Below are 17,930 nucleotides of genomic sequence, written 5' to 3'. Positions count from 1 at the left end.
TGATTTACAAATCTCTTGTCTTCAAACCAAAACCGAACCCCTGTTTTGGATTCTAAAGCCTCGAAAGTGCGGAAAAGCATGTTGACAATCCGTAATTTATTCATGACCAGCAGCTCATTCTTTTCTAATCCGATAGGTTGCGTTTAATCGTCACGACACAACCACTTGCCTTATTAACCTTTCCAATAGCTTGCGTTGGCAGCTCAATGCGGCAACCCTTCTATTTTCGGGAACACCAGATTGAAATGGAAGTTAGCATCATCAGTCGTCAGCAACGGTAAGGATGACAGAGTACAGAGTAGATTCACGTAGGGAAGGGTTCAGTGATTTCCTGAAATGAATATTAATTGGGTGTAATTTCCTTAATTTCATTCCTTTGCCTTGTAAAGGGGTACCCTTTCTTGTGAGACACATATAAAATGTTTCTGATTACCCCGTTGTAAGATTTCCTTCTTCCTGCGTGTACACAAATGAAGAACACGGAAAGACCAGTCATTAAAGATTTTCATTCTTCTAGGTCATCGTTTCTAGCTGCTGCTGTGTGTGCCCGAGGGTATGTTTGCCGATGTATTTGCCTTTTTATTCTTCCGCTGGACAAATGAGCACATCGCCCGAAGGGTTTGCTCAGTTACAGTGGTCGTCAACGGTATGTTAGCATTGAAAGGGTTGAAATATTATTTTAATTAGGGCGCTTTTTATACCACGCGTAACGGGTGGTTTCGTTACGGGTTGAACAAGAGTGATTTTGTTTAGTCTAAGGGTAGGATGGCACGTGTCCAAGCGGGTCAGCATGTTTCACATCAGTGGGGTGTACCCAAAGAACAATGAATGGCAGTTATGTAATCTGCTCTTTATGCACAGTAGCAGTTTATGATTTTGAGGAGTGTTAATCTTTGTAAAAGATATTCACACCTACTTTTAATGATGGGTTTCAAACAGGAATATGTTTTCCTATTTCTCGTTAAAACGGGCTAGTTGGTCGTATCACTTAAAAATAATATATTGTAAAATTCAATTCAAGATTAATTCAAGATTCAAGATTAATTAATTCAATTCATTCTTATCCACGCAGTAAGTGGTTTGGAATTTAAACGATGTTGTAATGTGAAATGGAGCCAACATCGCTTGAAATAAATTAACTCAATAACGCACTATGTTATTGACATTGCACTGTTTCGTGGTGCTAAAGATAAACAAAGTGACGCCATCGAACAAAAACATACAAACATTAAACGTATCAACAGGCGTACACCTCAAACGTACACATAGGTCCTTAACTTAAAGCTTACTGAGCGCCTCTGTGAACATTTTCTTTGTCTTTTTATACTCTTCTTCCCGAAAAAAAACTGATAAAAAAAGTTCTGAAACACCCCGTAAAGAGCAACTTGAAGACAAGTGCCATGTGAGGGTCTCACAGGATAGCCGCACCAACACGCACAGTGACAGACCACAACGGCAACAAAAAACTATTCTCATCCAAACCCAAACAAAACCTTTCTGGACGGCTCCTTGAAATCGAAAGAGCCTAGCTAGCCAACGGCTATTATCATCGCCGCCGACAGACCAAAACACTTCTTCATCACTTCCACAAGGATGCGAAGAGTACCGAGCCTAGCTCGATGTTTATCTGTCCAGTCGTGCTTGTCACGTGGTGTGTGTGTGTGTTTTTTTTCGACTCGAGAAGGGACACCGGCACAGGAATTGAACCGACACAACCAAAACAACAACACGGAAAATCGCTTCAAGGTTTGGTTCCGATTTTCCCGCCCGCTCAAGCAGGGAGGCGGCAGCACGCTGAAAATGGGAAAGGAAATGAACGTTTTGTCCGCCGCGGTGCGTCCAGCTGGTTGAGGAGTGTGGGAATAAAACATTCCCCTCAGCAGCTCACCTCGGAAATGGTCAAACCATAGCGGTAGTCTTGAACAAAGTTTGAGAGGGATAGTACGAACAGTCAGTCACGCATTGAAACAGTTTGAACAAAAAAACGCGCAACGCAAAGGATCAAAAGGTTCGGGCAAAGCGTGAGGCATGAAGAACGTATCGGACACCCGGAAGCAAAAGAAAAACAAAGCAGACCAACGCTACACATGCTTTCATCGGCTACATGAACTTTGCGTGTTCGTTATCTTTATTGCTACAATCGTACCATTTTGTTCACCGGCGATGTCCTTTGGTCAGTTTGTTTGAAAACCTCGAGGGAAGGGGTTGCGGTGACAGCGTACGGTAGTAATACGAACGGTAGTAATGGTGCAACAATTAAATTCACATAGCACTGCTCGCACTACAAAGCCTGCATTGGAACATCCGCTGCATGGGAAAACTATGAGCCGGTTCAGTAAAATTTGAAATTTCTGTCTGTTGGTTTAACACAATCAGTAAAACAATCAGGAATTGTTAGCATAATTATAACACACTGTAAAAGTAGCCCTCTCATCGAGCTGAATTAACATAAAAAATGCAGTTAATGTGTGGACACTGAGTCTTTGCCAAAAGCAACCATTCCAATAATAAAGCAAACCAAATCGTGACTGCAATACTCCGCCTTGGACCAACGTCGCCCAACGTTGCCCAACCGGTGAATAACCTTTGAGCATTGTCAATGTGAATCGCTTTTCAACTAGCACCAGCACTCCGGCTGTCTCTCTATCTCTCTCTCTCTCGTCCCTCAATGTTCAAAACCTTCCGTCTGGAATTCGACTGAAAACAACCTTCGCCTGAAAATACCCGAATCGCCAGCAACCATCCTGACCATCGCAATTTCATTCATCCATTTCGGTTTCCACCTTCCGGTACCGGTAGCCCGCTGGAAGCATAGGTAGATCCTCCTTCTGTTGGTCTTGGACAGAAAAGGTAGCGGCTGGTACGCCGGGCTTGTTCTTATCATCCCCTGTACGCCCATTTCCCGCCAGCAATCGGACGGGGCAGCCAGCAACTCCTGCCGCTGTCCTTATTATGGGCTTCGAGTGTTGTAAATTTTTACGATACGCCAAAGACGACCGCTTGTGATGTGATGTTATGTATCAGTTTTTTTGTGCCGATTCTTCCTTTTATTTTCACTCAAATGGCAGTGATTTTTGTCAAGGAGGATGTTTCCTAGTTTGTCCTACTTTTGCTACTAAAACAACGCAGCATTGGTGGTATTTGGTAAGCAGCCAGGCAATGCTGTGGTGTGCTTTGCATGCTACCCTTTCAAGTAAGCGCTAAAAAGTATCTTAAATAACATTTTTTTTAGTTTGTTTAATTGATTGTTTATTGTTTCCTTTTATTCGACTCTAAAACATGAATCATTTAAAAAATTTTAAACTATTTTTATAATGCAGGACATTGAACATATTTTTATAGCAATATATTATTTTTCATACTACAAGAAAGCAGTACAAATGCTGTCAAGATACACAAAAAAGGAAAAAAATCTATTTACATAAAATTCTCTAATGAAAGCAAACCCATAAGCTCAATGACAAGGATAGTATCTAGTCGAATGTTTTCCCACCGCTTCGGTGCACCCTCACAGTATAGAATATGTACTTTCTTTTAAACCTAAAGTATATGTATGCACGTGCTCGTTCGTCTGTGTGTGCATGAAAAGCATTTACCGGCTAAGACCCGTCAGAGAGGATGCATTTGTCTTTTGAATTTTGTCAAAAAACTCGCCTCTTATTACACTCTACTGCTCTTGCTTTTCTACCTTCTCTGTATGTGTGTTGGTGTTTCCCTCTTAGGTCTGTTTGAATTTTCTTCAAATTTTTCCCGCTCCTCTCGCGCCTCAGCACACTCTCCATTAATTTCTTTTTCAATGTCTCCATAGCACTTTCGTATGCTTTCCTCACCAAGCGTTTCTCCTATTTGTTTTTCTCGAACCTCACTCGCGCGCGCACACACACAGAGAGAAAAGGTTTTCCTTGCATCTTTCTCTGTTTTTCTCTCCCAGTTACTTCAATCCTTCGCTTTCCCTTCTCGCTCATAATAGAGGTGAGGGGTGGGTTTTTTTTGCTGCTCGCAACCCTCGTCAGTAGCTCGTGATATCGATTTTTACCGCACTTTTTTTTACATTTCTGAGCCCTTCAACGGTTGCAATTTTTTTTGTATTCCTTCCTCTCAATTCAGCTCCCTCACCTTTTCGGCTGCAGGCAAGTTTCTCCCTCCGCATGCCACCAAGGTGCTTCGTCCTGCTTTCGCACACTCAAAGACACGGTACGTTCTTTAGCAACTGCTTCAACGATTCATTTTCCACCGTCACCATCCCTGGGCAGCTAACGGCTCACCCCATTAAATTCATCCATTTGCCAGCATCTTTCGCAGCCCTTGTCTTATTTTTTTAAGTTCCTACTTTTTTATGCACACCCAGTTGCGTTTTTCCTTCGCTTCACGCGACTAGAAGTCTTTTTGCAAGATTTTACTCCAATGTCTGCCATTCCCTGATGACTCCTACACGCCCCGGTCGCCGACTCACTCACACACTTGCACATTCGCATTATATATGCAATAAATTATAGCCACCGTTTGAACTGCCCGCGGAACGGGGAGGAAAGGAAAAAGTTGGCAGGTTTTTTTTGTTCCTCTTCCCTGGCGACAGATGAAAAAGAGAAGAAAAAAAACTCCCCGTACCAGTGAGAGAGGGTGACTAATACAAGAAAATCTCACAGCGCTTTTCACCGGATGCTGTGTACGGTCGGTTTGATTTGAGTGGCGCGGAAGGGAAGTCGATTCGAAGGAAGGAATCGAAGATGAAAAATGCGATGATGATTTTGGACGGGGAGAGGGAACTGTCGAGTCGACATAGAGATATAGAGAGGAAGGATGGGATGGGAAGGACTAAAAATGTGAAAGCACACACGAGCGCGAAACGAGTGGAGTGCTTTTGTTGCTATTGCTGTTGCTGCTGCTACCGCTGGTGATGAAATATATAGATATATAAAGTATACGCAGCCAGCAACATTGTCTCGGTAGGCAGCAATTACAACTACCAAGGTAGGTATGGAGAAATTATTGATTGAATTTGAACAGTGAAAGAAAAGAAATTCTCTAGAATAGGTTCACATTCGAAATCTAGCAATATGATAGAGTTGGCGACGTCGTTTTCCTCCATTTTAATAATTTTTTCTGTTCCAAACAATACTATAAATTAACCTTAGAGAAAGTGAAATGAATCTTTTTTCCCAGCAAAAAAAATGAACCCTAGCACTTATTCCAATAGACCCTATAAAATATTTAATATATGTATTTATATTCTTTGCAATATTTCGCATTTCATAATTTTCCAAAACATTATATTTCTATATGAATAAAGCTGTACTAAATACTATTATCAAAACAATGCTTGCATAGAAAATATTAGGCGTTAAATGTTAATATAGAGAACTACTTAAAAATATCTAAAGCTGTTGTCCTGAAATATTTTTTTCCAATCCATACCTAACAAATGACACACACACAAACGCACACATTCTGTTTCCGGCAATCATCTACCGGGACCTTCGATGTGCCATCCGCCATGACGTTAGCAAATCGCTTCGTAACGAACAACCAATTACAAGGCGCAGCATCGTATATGTGTGGCCTGATTTTCATATTTTGCAAAATCAAATTTCGCGCAAAATCCTCACACATGCATCTCGCCTTCCGTGTGCACGATTGCATGGTGACACGAGTGAGCAGTACAGATGGCCAACCGTTTCACTCCCTCGCACCGACTACGAATAGCATTGGTACCCTTCTCCTTTTATCCTTTCTATCCCTGTCACACTTTCTTCGGCTCATTTCGGTGGCTCATTTACTTCACACATGTGCTCGTATCGGTGGGACGACTACTAATGTTGCTACTAATACACGTACTAACAGTGCTAGTAGCCGACTCCACACCAACACACGTGCATCGGCGGATCGTAATAAACACCAATGATAAGCTCAAGATTGTTTATGTAATTATGATTACATCGCGCGCAATGCGAGATAAATCGAGAAAAGTGTCAGAAAGAGAGCTGCTGTAGGAGGACGAAAAGCCAGCGATAGTATTTAACCGTACTGGTAAAGCTGTGTTGGTAGTTTTTATGTTTTCCAAGACCTGTCGCACACGAACAGGTTTGGCTTGCTCGTAGGGAGTCATTTTTTTATCCCTAATCCCGCTCCTATCGGGAAAAATTCTCTCTCGTCCGTGTTGCTTATATGTTTTTTTTAAGACTCACTCACACACTGCACAAAATGTGTCCTCTCTCGCTCTCATCTTCTCATCTCATATTTTGTTTTCGTTTCTGTGCGAAGTCGCGTTTCCCCTTATTTAGGTTTTTTTTTGTTGGTCATTTTGTATGTGCAAATGCATGATGAGCAATGTTGGAGAAATTTCTGGTGGGGAAAATGCCACCCGAATGTTAAACTTGCCATTTTAAGGAAATGAGAAATTATTTTAAAAAATCTTCACAACACTAGTTTTAAGACAGAGTAGAGTGAATGTTTCAAGAATCGTAGTATGGTCATTGTAACGTTGTAATTTTGAAGCGTAGTACAAGTCCTGCTTTTGATGCAATAAATCTACTAGTATAACCTAGCATAAAACCAGAAAATTAATTGAAACTTTAGTTAAAGAATTGTTGGTACTTGAATAATCAGGCTGCATTCATCATTTAATGAATGATTTAAGATAGTAATGAATGTTATTATGATTTATTTTATTTAATTATCTTTTTTAATGTTACTATTAAGCGTTACATTTAATGTATATCTATCAAGCTATTAATTAGTACTAAAAATATGTTTTGCGTAATTCCCTGTGAACTAATTTTATTACAATATACGGAGCAAAAAAAGAAGTATTACGAAACATAAATTATATGTTAGTAAATTTTATCTTCACAAATGCATTTTCCTGACATTTTTTAGTGTATGCAATCTTGTTCCAATTGTTATGCTCAAGCACTCAAGCTTTACTTATTTAATTAATAATTACTTTAAGTCAGTTGTATGTTAATTAAATCATGGTGCCAATTATTTTTATTTCCTGCAACCCTTTTATTAAAGAGGTCTTGTTCTCAATTTACTCGAACTGCGAATAAACTCAACTGCGAACTGCGCTTAAAAGTAGTGCATAATTTTCTCTGCCTTTGCTAGTTAAAAGTATTCCACATTTTGTCGCCTGCTATTGCTAATGTATTACACTTAAGATCAAGACGTTCCTGGTACAAACACGAACTTTTTTTATGCCATACTTGGACGCTCTATCTTTACATGTGGCTCTCTGTTCTTTCCACCCACCCCAAATTTCACCCTCCCATCGACGGAAAGTCTTTACAACCAACGAACTGAAATACGCGAGAGCGAGAGATTAGCTGATGATGAGACGAGATGAAAATATGTACATGAGCGCCAGAGAGGTGTGTATGTATGTAACAAGGGACAACGCTTGGAACGTTGTTTGATATTTCTAACGACGTTGGCAGCTGGCTCTAGACCGTGATGGTGCGGTATGGAAAAAGCGTCAGAAGCGTGCAAGGAGCAGTGGAAAACTTAGGAACCAAACAACAACAGCGGTAGCAATAATAAAAAAAACACACACACACATTCATATGTGCCGGGATGCTGGGTGCTGATTGTGGGAGTATGAATTTGGATGGCAGTTTTGGTTTCATTCTTTACCAATTTTCCTTCTCATTCTCGTAGCCGCAGTTAAAAGGCATTGCTAAGATCCTGCGTTTTTTTATTGCAATATTACCTCTCCCATACACGAATTTATTAATAAGATGAAGGGAAAAGAGAGCAAGAGAGAGCAAGCTTTGGCACATGTGTTGAGGTGAGGTTGAAGTTGGTACACATATGTACGTGTGCTACCATGTGAGAAGTGGAGAAAAAGCAACCCGGAGGGAAAACGAAGACCAAAAAAAGGGAAGAATATGGGATTTTTCATCAGAAGCTTGCTGAGGGGGGAAGGTGAGGAGGGCGGTGCTAGGATACGTGCAAGAGGAAATTCCGTTTGCTTGCACTCGCTCCATCATTGCTCAGAGGAATGTCACACGTACGCGAAGTGTGCGCAAGAAGTGTGTGTTGCCGCGGCAGGCAAAAACGACAACGGTACGGCCCCGGCGACGACGACGTCGGCGAAGACGATGAAAGTACACGCTTACACGATCTTAATGGGTGGTGGCCTCGCGTTGCCAGCAGAACGAACGGGAATATGCTTATGGGCTTCCACCATCATCCGCTTCCACCCTTCCATTATCATGTACGAGGCAAAACTGATCGTGGAATGATTTCGCGCGCGCGCTTACAGCAAAACAGCATACATGAATTTATGTATATTGTCTCTCCCACGGATGAGGTTCGTACGTACGAGCTTTGAACGGTAAATGGAGAAAGGGGCAGCAAAACAATGGAGAAGAAGTGGCAAGCAGCGCCGTTGGAAAATTGGAATTGGAAAATGTTAATGATGAGCAAGCCCTTGGTGGGGATCCTCCGCTCAGAGTGTGTGCGAGATAAGACGCGAGATGGAAGGAGGGAGAGAAGAATAGAGAGAAAGAGAGAGAAAAAAGAAGAGAGAAGAAGTGTCAAACATGCTTAAATAATGCATAAGCGAGAAAGAGACCCCCACACGAGAAGGAAAACCTGTACCTTCTAGTGACTCGATTCGGGCGTGGAAAATGAGTGGATTCCGATGGATTCTGAGGATGACAATGGCAGCGGATGTATGTTTGGAGATGGTTTTCCGAAGGGTTTTACGTTCGCTTTTCTTTTATTTCTTTTTTATTTCGTTTGGCGTTCCATTCTACTGGGAGCTCGCGATGGACATAGAGATTAAGGATTCCCATAAGCAGTTCAACGTAAGGGAGGGGGGACTTCCTGGTGAGTGGCGAGAAAAAGCGGACAGTCGAATAAAATTATGCTAAACTACCTTACTCTTCCTACACACAAACACACCACCGTTGGTTATTCGAAGGACGAAAGAGGACAGTTTAGTAGTTAAATGGATAATAAAACAGGAAAATGGAGTAACGATACACACACTCCCTAAGATATGACAATATGGCTATTGCGTAGATGTGGGCGTTTCCGGGCCACGATTTTTTGGTTCCACTGGAAACAGGTTCAATTTCGTTAATTGTGTTAAATTTAGATCATCTCAAAGGAGTTCTCAAAACATATCAATTCACATACTATTGATCGGTTATTACAAGACATAATCAATACATCCGCTTGTTTGGTTAAAAAGCTTAAGAAAAATACCCGTAAAACTACCTGGAATCAAACTGCCTATTCCGTAGTTCAAAAAGAATCTAACTGATCAGTTGATGTGTATGTGCCAAATCTCTATGCCATAGTATGCTCTCGGTGAGGCTTTTGCGACACTGACGATGATGCTGAACATTACGATGAAACTGTTTTCGATGACGAAAGCAATGTCTCGGCTTGTGTTGTGAGTGTGCGTGTGTGTGTGTGTTTTTTTTTAGTGTGTCTGTATAAAACCTTGACCTTCGTCGCTTACGCAGACACGATGATTTTGACCAAAATTTTACTTCCAACCTCATCCTCGTCCGATCATCCATACCGGTCATATCACGTGGTTTGAATGGTGGTAAATTGGGGTAAGGAAGCAAGGTTTTTGGCGAGGATCAACATTACGAAATCTTCTGGTTGAATCGCATTTTTTTTATTTCATTTATCTTTTTTCATTTTGCTTAGTTAATAGAACAAGTGGACCCATTTTGACCACGTGGATATAAATTGTAAGATTGTTAGACATAATGAGATAGTTATTCTTCTTCTTTGGCATGTTTGTCATGTCATGTTTGGCTGTACTACTAGTTGGCTTTTGCTTTCAGTGACATACTGATTACGTATAGTAGGATGGTCAGTCCTACGTATGGGGTTCATTCGGAGCTTGAACTCATGACGGGCATGTTGTTAAGCCGTACGCGCTGACGACTGTAGCACCAGATCGATCCTGAGATATTTATTAGACTATCTCAAAGCATTATTATGAGTCACGGAAACAATTTTTACTTCAAAAACAAGGTAATACTATGCATTTTGCATGTTTAGTCTAAACATCTTAAATACATAATCTCTCATCACAACTGTTCCCATGAGTCACTATAAGCCATCGTGGTAAAAATGGGTCCCATGAACTTGTGCATGCTCGATGGAATTTGGTAGGTAGAATAATATCAAATTAAAACTCGAAATTAATTATGTCTTTTTCTCCCTATACGTTGTTGTAAAAATTGGGATTATTTGTGCTACTGTTTGAGCAACGAATACTGTTGCTAGCTATCAAATTATGCGAAATAAATTAATTTTATTCTATTTTTTCAAAATGCATTTTTCAGTACCATTTTTTGTGAAGATTTTCAATAAAATATGTTAACTCCACGTTCAATCCAAATCGATCGATTGATTTATTAAAAAAATGTGTATTACCATCATCAACGTAGAACCATATTAAGTTAATTTATTCGAACCAAAAGGATTCAAGATATTTAAAGATACTTACAGGCGTATCTGCGATTGTAGTAAAACATAAAATCGTTTTGATACACATGCCAATACAAAGACTTATCTCAATTATAAGTCAACCTAATGTGAATCTCTTTTGCACTAATGAGATATCTTTGGCACTAATTCAATACAACATGCTTGTTTGAATATTACTGAAATTCAAAAAGAGCATAACATATGTATAAATATTAAAATACTTTCAAGTAAATTAATTAAAGTAATAGACAACTGTGGCAACCTCAATTTTACAAAATGGGAGAAAAACATTTAAACATACCTTGATATAGTTTGGTTGTTATTAATAACATTGTTGCTTTTCACGTTTGGTTTGAAGAATCCTGGTTGAATAATATTCATGGTCAAGTCATTAATTCTAGAAGAAGAAAAACATAAAGTTGATATATATATGATGTTTAGGAAATATTTTGTTTTAATATATCGTTTATGCACGTTGAAAATTAAAATCTTCAAAAAGTAATCACTCTAATGGTGAGACGGCTTATCCTTCGTTTTGAAATATACAGAAAAAAGCATAATAACGTCTTCTAATCTTAATCGCTGACCATTGGACATTGAGGATATGGATTGTTTGCTTTTCTAAAGATTTACGTATGCCTTGCTCAATTGCGACCATTTTAATCAATGATTGAATAATGTAAGAAATACAGTGAACACCGCTAAGTGATGTTCATTATTGAGAATATGTTGCACTCTATGTCATATTTTATGTGTGGTATTTGTTGCTGTTGTCAATAACAATGTCATTATAGTGATATAATTTTGAATTGAAAGAACTGACTCTCAACAACAGGTCCTGTGCAACACGTTTACAGAACGGCGATGCTCTTTTTTCAACCAAAAACACCACTAGAACCTGAACAAATCGGCCATATGTGCAGCATACAAACTATACGCAATTCGATTCCTCGTACGCACCCCGGAAATGTGCCAAGCCGTAGCATAAAACCCGCTAGGGTTGGCTGTGTTTATCCGATAGGTTCATTGAACCAAGCCCTTTGGGTCGATGCTAGGAGCTGTTTGTATCGACCTCGCCAAGCCTAGGTTGGCGTTTGGCAGTGCATTGTTTAATCAATAGTGGAACAGTTAATTATCATACTAAATAATGGCCGTGCGAGAGAGCCTTTAACAGTTGTGAAATTGCGTACGGTATAAAATGAACAGTTTTGTTGATTGATCACTCCATACTTACCAATAAGAAACGGAAAATAAATAAGCAACGGGAGTCATAGGCAGCCAAAGAATCTTTACAGGAGTTTCACTTGCCATTTTGTGCACACCGTGCCATGTTGTTTAAAAATAAATTGAACGAAGAATCACAAAGTTCGCACTGTAGGTAGCAAATAAGTTGCTGTCCAACAACACCGATTGCACTGTGTTGTGTTTTGTGTTGAAACCATGGTTCAGCAGCACGTTCCAGCTCCGGTTCCGGTACGGCACAAACAGCTGAGTCTCGCATTCACATTTATGCTTATCACCGTCGAGGCGAGAGAATGCACTCAATACTATCGTCGTGTGTCCTGCCGTATCCTTCCGCGAACCTGACGACGCTCGCACATGATGATGACGCACTAGGTTACCATAACCACTGCGAAAGGCGGGTACGGGTCATCACGCATCGAACTGGTTTGTTTACACTCAACGGTAGAAGGGATGAAAGTTCCCATAATTGAACGCAAAATATTTTGTGTTTCCTAAAACTTTATAGTGTTATTGTACGTTCACGGATTAAAAAGGTCACAAAACGAAAACAACAACCGTTACTGCACCGGGCTAGATTCACCAAATCACATGTACCCACGAAAAAAAATGCGAATTGAGCGTTTAATTAAACACACTCATTTATCCTTCAATCTGCTTCCGTTCCTGTAGGATGGTTTTCCACTGCATACCGGAAGAGCTACAACATCTTGCACAATGACGCGAGGCCACTGTCGTCCACTGCACGTTTATTGTTGACAGGGTCGGATGATAATAAACAAACGAAAACGTACACTTTTCACACCGGTCACGGTTTCGGAGAAGGATAACACACACGCTTACGCTGCACGCACACCACCGCCGCCTGGAGAAGGTTTGTTTTCCTGCCGAACTGCTGCGACTGTTGTTGTTGTTGTTGTTGTTGTTGTTGATGTAGTAGCACAGTTTGCGTCAAATATTTTTCCAGCTGAACGAACGCACTGACCACGACGCAACGAAAGGGCTGCTTGCTGGTTGTAGCCCATCTTTGCATCCTTTCGACGGTATGACCACTTGCACTCGCACTCAACACACTCAAACGCACCACACTGCCGAACGCTCGCGTTTTCCGTCCAGGGAAGGATTCGCAATCTAGCGACACTGCTGACCATACTGCCATCCGGCTACTAGAACCCACTGGGCAACTGTTGCGAGGTGAACAACTCTTTGCTTCGGGAGTGGGGGGCTGTTGCGAAAGCGGTTACGTTCTACCAACAGCAGCGGCATCAGCAGCAGCAGCAGACAACCGTGTCCCGGTCGATGTGTATTAGCCGAGGGACATTACACAGTTAGCCGCTGCTGCCGTTGCGCTGTGTGGTGCTGCTACTGCCGCCGCTAAATTGCTGGCAAACGGCAGCAGTAGCAGCCAAAGGCAGCACCCAGCAGCGCTTGCCAGGAACCGTCTGCTGCCGACGCCGCCTGCTACGCGTATGCATGCATAAACAAAGTGGACTGGCGTAATGATGTAAAAATGGTTACCGCGGAGCAATTATTTCACACCAGAATGAAGTTATCACCGAGTGGGAAATATTAAAAGGAAAAATTATTTCATATATAGCAAATATATGCAAATTAAGCGCTTGCTCTCTCGCTCTGGCCCGTGGTCTACTGGCGCACACCAACACCATTGCGTCCGACGATGGGTAGTAAATGTGCATACACAGACACACAAAAACGAGTCCCTGCAGGAGGGGAGGCTTTGCTTTACGCTGCTCGCTAATGTGCGTTTTCCATCCCGCCGAGCGGCGGTGAGATCGTCAAAGCGAGATGACACGTGTCGATTAAATACCCTTCGGCTTCGTCCTTTTCGTGCTCCGGTTACTTACGACCCAGCAGGGAAACGTGCGGATATGGTGCGGATGCTCGGTGTGCCGTTTCTTCCACCCCGTCTGCCTCGTCATGCCGTCAATGAAGGGTTGATTTTCCCTGCCACAAGCGCCACATTGCAAACGCGGTGACTGTATGTGTGTGTGTGTGTGTACCAAGAGGGGAAAAATGAAACTGTTTGCCTTCTTTCTCTTTCCGTCTCATCCAAATGGTTTCTTTCTATGTGAAAGGTTCGAGGTTGTATTTAGGAGCGCTGGTTTTAATTGTGCTTACATATGTATGTGTTCAAATATACTACCATGGAAGTGTGTTTGTATGAGTGTACAAGTAAGAGAAAGAGAGAGAGAGAGAAAGAGAGAGAGAGAGAGAATGCGATCGAGAGAAACAGAAAGTAGCGGAGAGGGTGCATAGTTGGGAGAGCTGAAGGGAGAAAATTTACGTAAAAGGTAAACAAACGCCCGAGTAGCGTGCTCGTGCCCGGCGTTCGAGTTTTCTGCACCGTATCCTTGAAGCGATAGGGGTGAGTTATATTTACTGTTTCTTTTTTGTCTCTCTCTCTCTCTCTCACTGTCTCTCTCATGCTACCATGGCTGATTTTTTATGTCAGTGCGGCGAAAAACAAAACAGTGCTGGAATATTTGCATGGGTTATTATAAAAAATCATTATTTTGGAATTGAATCTTGCTCCTTTTATTTTTTATATTTTGTGTACATCACCCACATTTTAGAACAAATAAGTTATTTATATTGAAAAAAAAAAACTTAATATTGTAAATAATTAATTAATAAATTCAATATTAGTATTTTTTGGAAAATCATAGTCTATGGAATGTTGATGTAACGTAATACTACAATACAACGTTATGTTAAATAATAAATTAATTAAAAAGTGTGAAAATCATAACAATCATATTAATTAAAAATATGAAAAACAGAATTTTCCATATTTTAATTTTACTTCAAATTGTACAAAGCTAGCATTGTATAACATAATTTCGCACAAAACGTAATAAAAAAGCACCGAAAAAGTTGGCAGCACGGTCACGGAACCGAAAAACCATCATATCTTACCAAATGAATGGGGCGTTCGGGCAACCTCCCGCGACTGCTATGCTGATGAGAACACCCGGATGAGACGGTTGTTGAACCACCGCTCCCCAACCACCCCCGTTCTCTCGCCAACGTTCACGTGTTCACGAGTGTGCGCGCAAAATATTTCCTTCAGTTTTTGGGACGCAAACAGCAAAAAAACAAGCAATTTCCCTTCTTTTTTACTCCCGGCAAAAAAAGTTGCCCTCAAGCTACTTAAAACTCTACTTAGTCACTCTTACTCAGCACGGGTGTTTGTATGTATGTGTTACTATTTTATGATTCCTTCTCGCTCGAAGTAGTTCTCCTCCCGACTGGATACGAATTTCCCTTCGTCTTCGTCTCATTTCTCTTTTTCCCAGTGTAGTGAAGGTATGGTTTTTCTCATTTGTGTAAAATTAGAAGCGCGTTTGTTCATTGGCTAATGAGAATCGATCGCTGTGTGTGTATGTGTGGGTGCGTGTATGTGACCGTATGATGGCTAGTATGTATGGGTACTTGTATATAACCATACTAGTACAGTACTGCTTGATGGTATTCGCGTCTAACACCCTCTAACGTTTCAAATGGTAAAGAAAACACATTTTCCCCAGCGAGCCTGTTTTCCGAGCCTGCACCTGCGCACAATGTGCCTTCAAATTGGTGGTGGTACGTTCATTGTTTTTACCCTCATCAAAACATGTGGTCCATTTTCCTCAATATGCATTTCTCAGTAGATTCTCCCCACGGTGTGTCGCAGGAAAAGGATACAGCAGCGATTTCCTTTTTTTTCCTCCAGTTGCTGTTCCTTTTCTAATTCGCTCTCCTGCTCTCTGGCTTTTACCGTGGGCTATTGTGTGTGCAAACCAGTGGCCGAGCAGAACACGAACACGAAGCAGAGACTCATAATTATTCGGTCCCTTCGGCATTGCCGGAAGCCGACCGAAACCAAGCGGTGGGAAAACACGGTGCACCGAGAAACAATGAGAATAATTATTTAATTTTTCCATTCGCGCATCTCGCTTTCGCCCGAACTGGTTCGTTCTGTCCCGTTTCTGCCAAGCCGTTCGCACTACTCTCAGTCTCTGCGGGGGGGGGGAGTGTTCCCGATTAGCGAGTGGAAATAAGAAGCGAAAAAAGGCTCTCCGGACCCAGGATGCTGGAAATTGTGTGTCCCGGGAAAAGTCGTCGCTCGTCGTTTGCGGGCGTTAGCGCCAGGACGCTGATTTGTGGGTGTTGCCAAGTGCGAAAAATTGCAAATATGTATAAGCCAATGGGTTGTGTGTGTCGGGGGTTTTCTTCGGCTTTTTTTCTGTTCCTTCTCGTGCTTCCTTCCCAGCTCCGTGCGCTCCTTCATTTGTCTTGGAACAGTGGGCACATAAAATCTGTTTGCCAAACACTTTACTGCTGGCGTGAGAAGTGGCGCGGGTTGCCCTGGTGATGACGCTCTTGCGCACAGCAATCGCTCCGTCCAGCCTGGCAACATTTAGCACTCTCATTACATAAATACTGACAAAGGATAGTGGCGAGCCGTGAGGAGAGTTAATGATAATGAGCTTAATTAATTTCGTTTGCTTGCTGCTCCAATCGGCGATTTGCTCCTCCCTTTCGATGTTGGTTAGGTGATTTCTTTTGTTTCATTCGGATACGTTTGTAAGTGAGTGTTTCTGGGTGTGTGAAGGAGAGCCATCGGGATTCGGGATGACTAAGTCTATGTAGTTTTCTTTCCCGTGCTAGTAGAAAAGTGAACAATTAATTCAATCTACCTTGCTGTGTGCAGTGTGTGGATGGAAAGCTTAGCTGAGAATTATGAGACGAGATGGACATGGCTGTGAGCTGTGAGTATTTTGCAGGGGTGAGAAAATGTATCTCACGTGAGGGTACGGTACGGTGGAAATTCTCTCGGAAAGCTTCATCTCATACAAAAGGCAGTACACTTCTCCGTATCACTTTGTTTTACAAGAAAGTTTGTCGTTAACTCTTCTCAAAGCGGCAATGTAGAGCATTGGCAAACTAAAACATGTTTTCTGCATACGGGAAAACAATAGGAACAATGAATCATATGCATCAGAATCGCATACAGATTTTTGCTAGATGCAAATGCAACAAAATCCATATCTTTGCATATTATGCATCAAGTTCCCTGCACCAGCTGCAGAATGTTCTTTTGAAGGTGTCAGTTGTTAGTGTTTTTTTTAATTTATTTTAAGAGAGTTTTAAGTAGTTGCTATGTGGTAAAGGAAATTACCTAGGTAACAGGTAATTACAAATGCAAAGGAAAATGTATCGTAAAGTGACGGTAGTGTTCATATAATTAGGATTAATTACTTAAATTTTGTTTATCATTTTTAAGAATTATTTCTCCTCCTCAATACAAATGAAATGATTTTATCTGACGTAGAACATTTAACTTAAGTCTATACTCCACACTACTCATAAGCATCCGTTGCTAATAGCGACATATTCGCGAATCCCGCCTAAGTAATTAAAGTCATTAAACGACATTGTCAAATATTAATTTTTTTTAGCTTTCTTCGCATTTTTGAGTGTAAAATGAATAGACGAACATCTAAAAGGCTGAATTTAAATTGAATTGAAATAAAATTAAAAATACTCCTTACCATGGAACTACACACAATACACAACAACAGCAAAGGCAGAACAAAACACAAAAATTCCCCCATTTCTTTGCGGAAAAGGGACGGAGCCTAACTAAGAATAAAAAATAATGTCCTCACCGTAGTTTCCCTAGCCTAATGCAATAAAAATAAGACAAAACCATCACGTTCTCGTTCTCTTGGCGCAAAAATAAAAACTCACACTGTCGCCACTGAATACCAAAGAAAAAAAAGTGCGTCCTCCGTAGCAAAACAAAAAAAAGGACTCGTCCACACAATCCGTGGGCCTCATTTTTTATCATTCGTCTAGTTCCTGCAGCATTTTGCCGGTTGCAAACGACCCATCCCTTCCCTGTCCTCTCCCGGAGAAGATTTAATGTCGTTCCCTGCTTGCATCGTTCCCCGCTCCCGGCCAACCTGCTTTCCACAAATGAGCGTACTCATCTGCTCCGGAACTCGGGGGCCGTGGTTTTTTTCACCCTTGTTCACACACCGAAGCAAAAAAAAACAAGGGAAATCTTCCACGGTGTCGTTTCGACGTTGGACTAAAAATAATGAAGGGGACCACACCATTCGAAATGGTACAAAAATGCAATGTTCTATCGCTGTATAGTAGAACAGAATTCAGATACGCTAAATTTCCAACACAAAAAAAAAAAAAACAAAAAATCCAAACAA

At 41.2% G+C, this 17,930-nt stretch overlaps 1 long non-coding RNA gene across 1 annotated transcript in view; it reads right to left on the bottom strand.

Annotated features, from left to right (window-relative positions):
* Positions 1-13,295, bottom strand: part of LOC120956611 (uncharacterized) — a 70,857-nt gene extending 57,562 nt beyond the window's left edge. Inside the window, exons 1-2 of the long non-coding RNA XR_005751864.2 lie at positions 11,693-13,295; positions 10,760-10,855 (exon numbers count right to left, since the gene is read on the bottom strand). This is a non-coding gene — a long non-coding RNA (uncharacterized LOC120956611). The remainder of the gene's footprint in view (positions 1-10,759; positions 10,856-11,692) is intronic.
* Positions 13,296-17,930: the final 4,635 nt, after the last annotated feature.

The sequence above is a fragment of the Anopheles coluzzii genome, chromosome 3 (assembly GCF_943734685.1).
Source record: "Anopheles coluzzii chromosome 3, AcolN3, whole genome shotgun sequence".
Taxonomy (NCBI): Eukaryota; Metazoa; Arthropoda; class Insecta; order Diptera; family Culicidae; genus Anopheles; species Anopheles coluzzii.
Note: the sequence above shows the minus strand (reverse complement) of the source record. Positions and strands in the feature narration are given on the sequence as shown.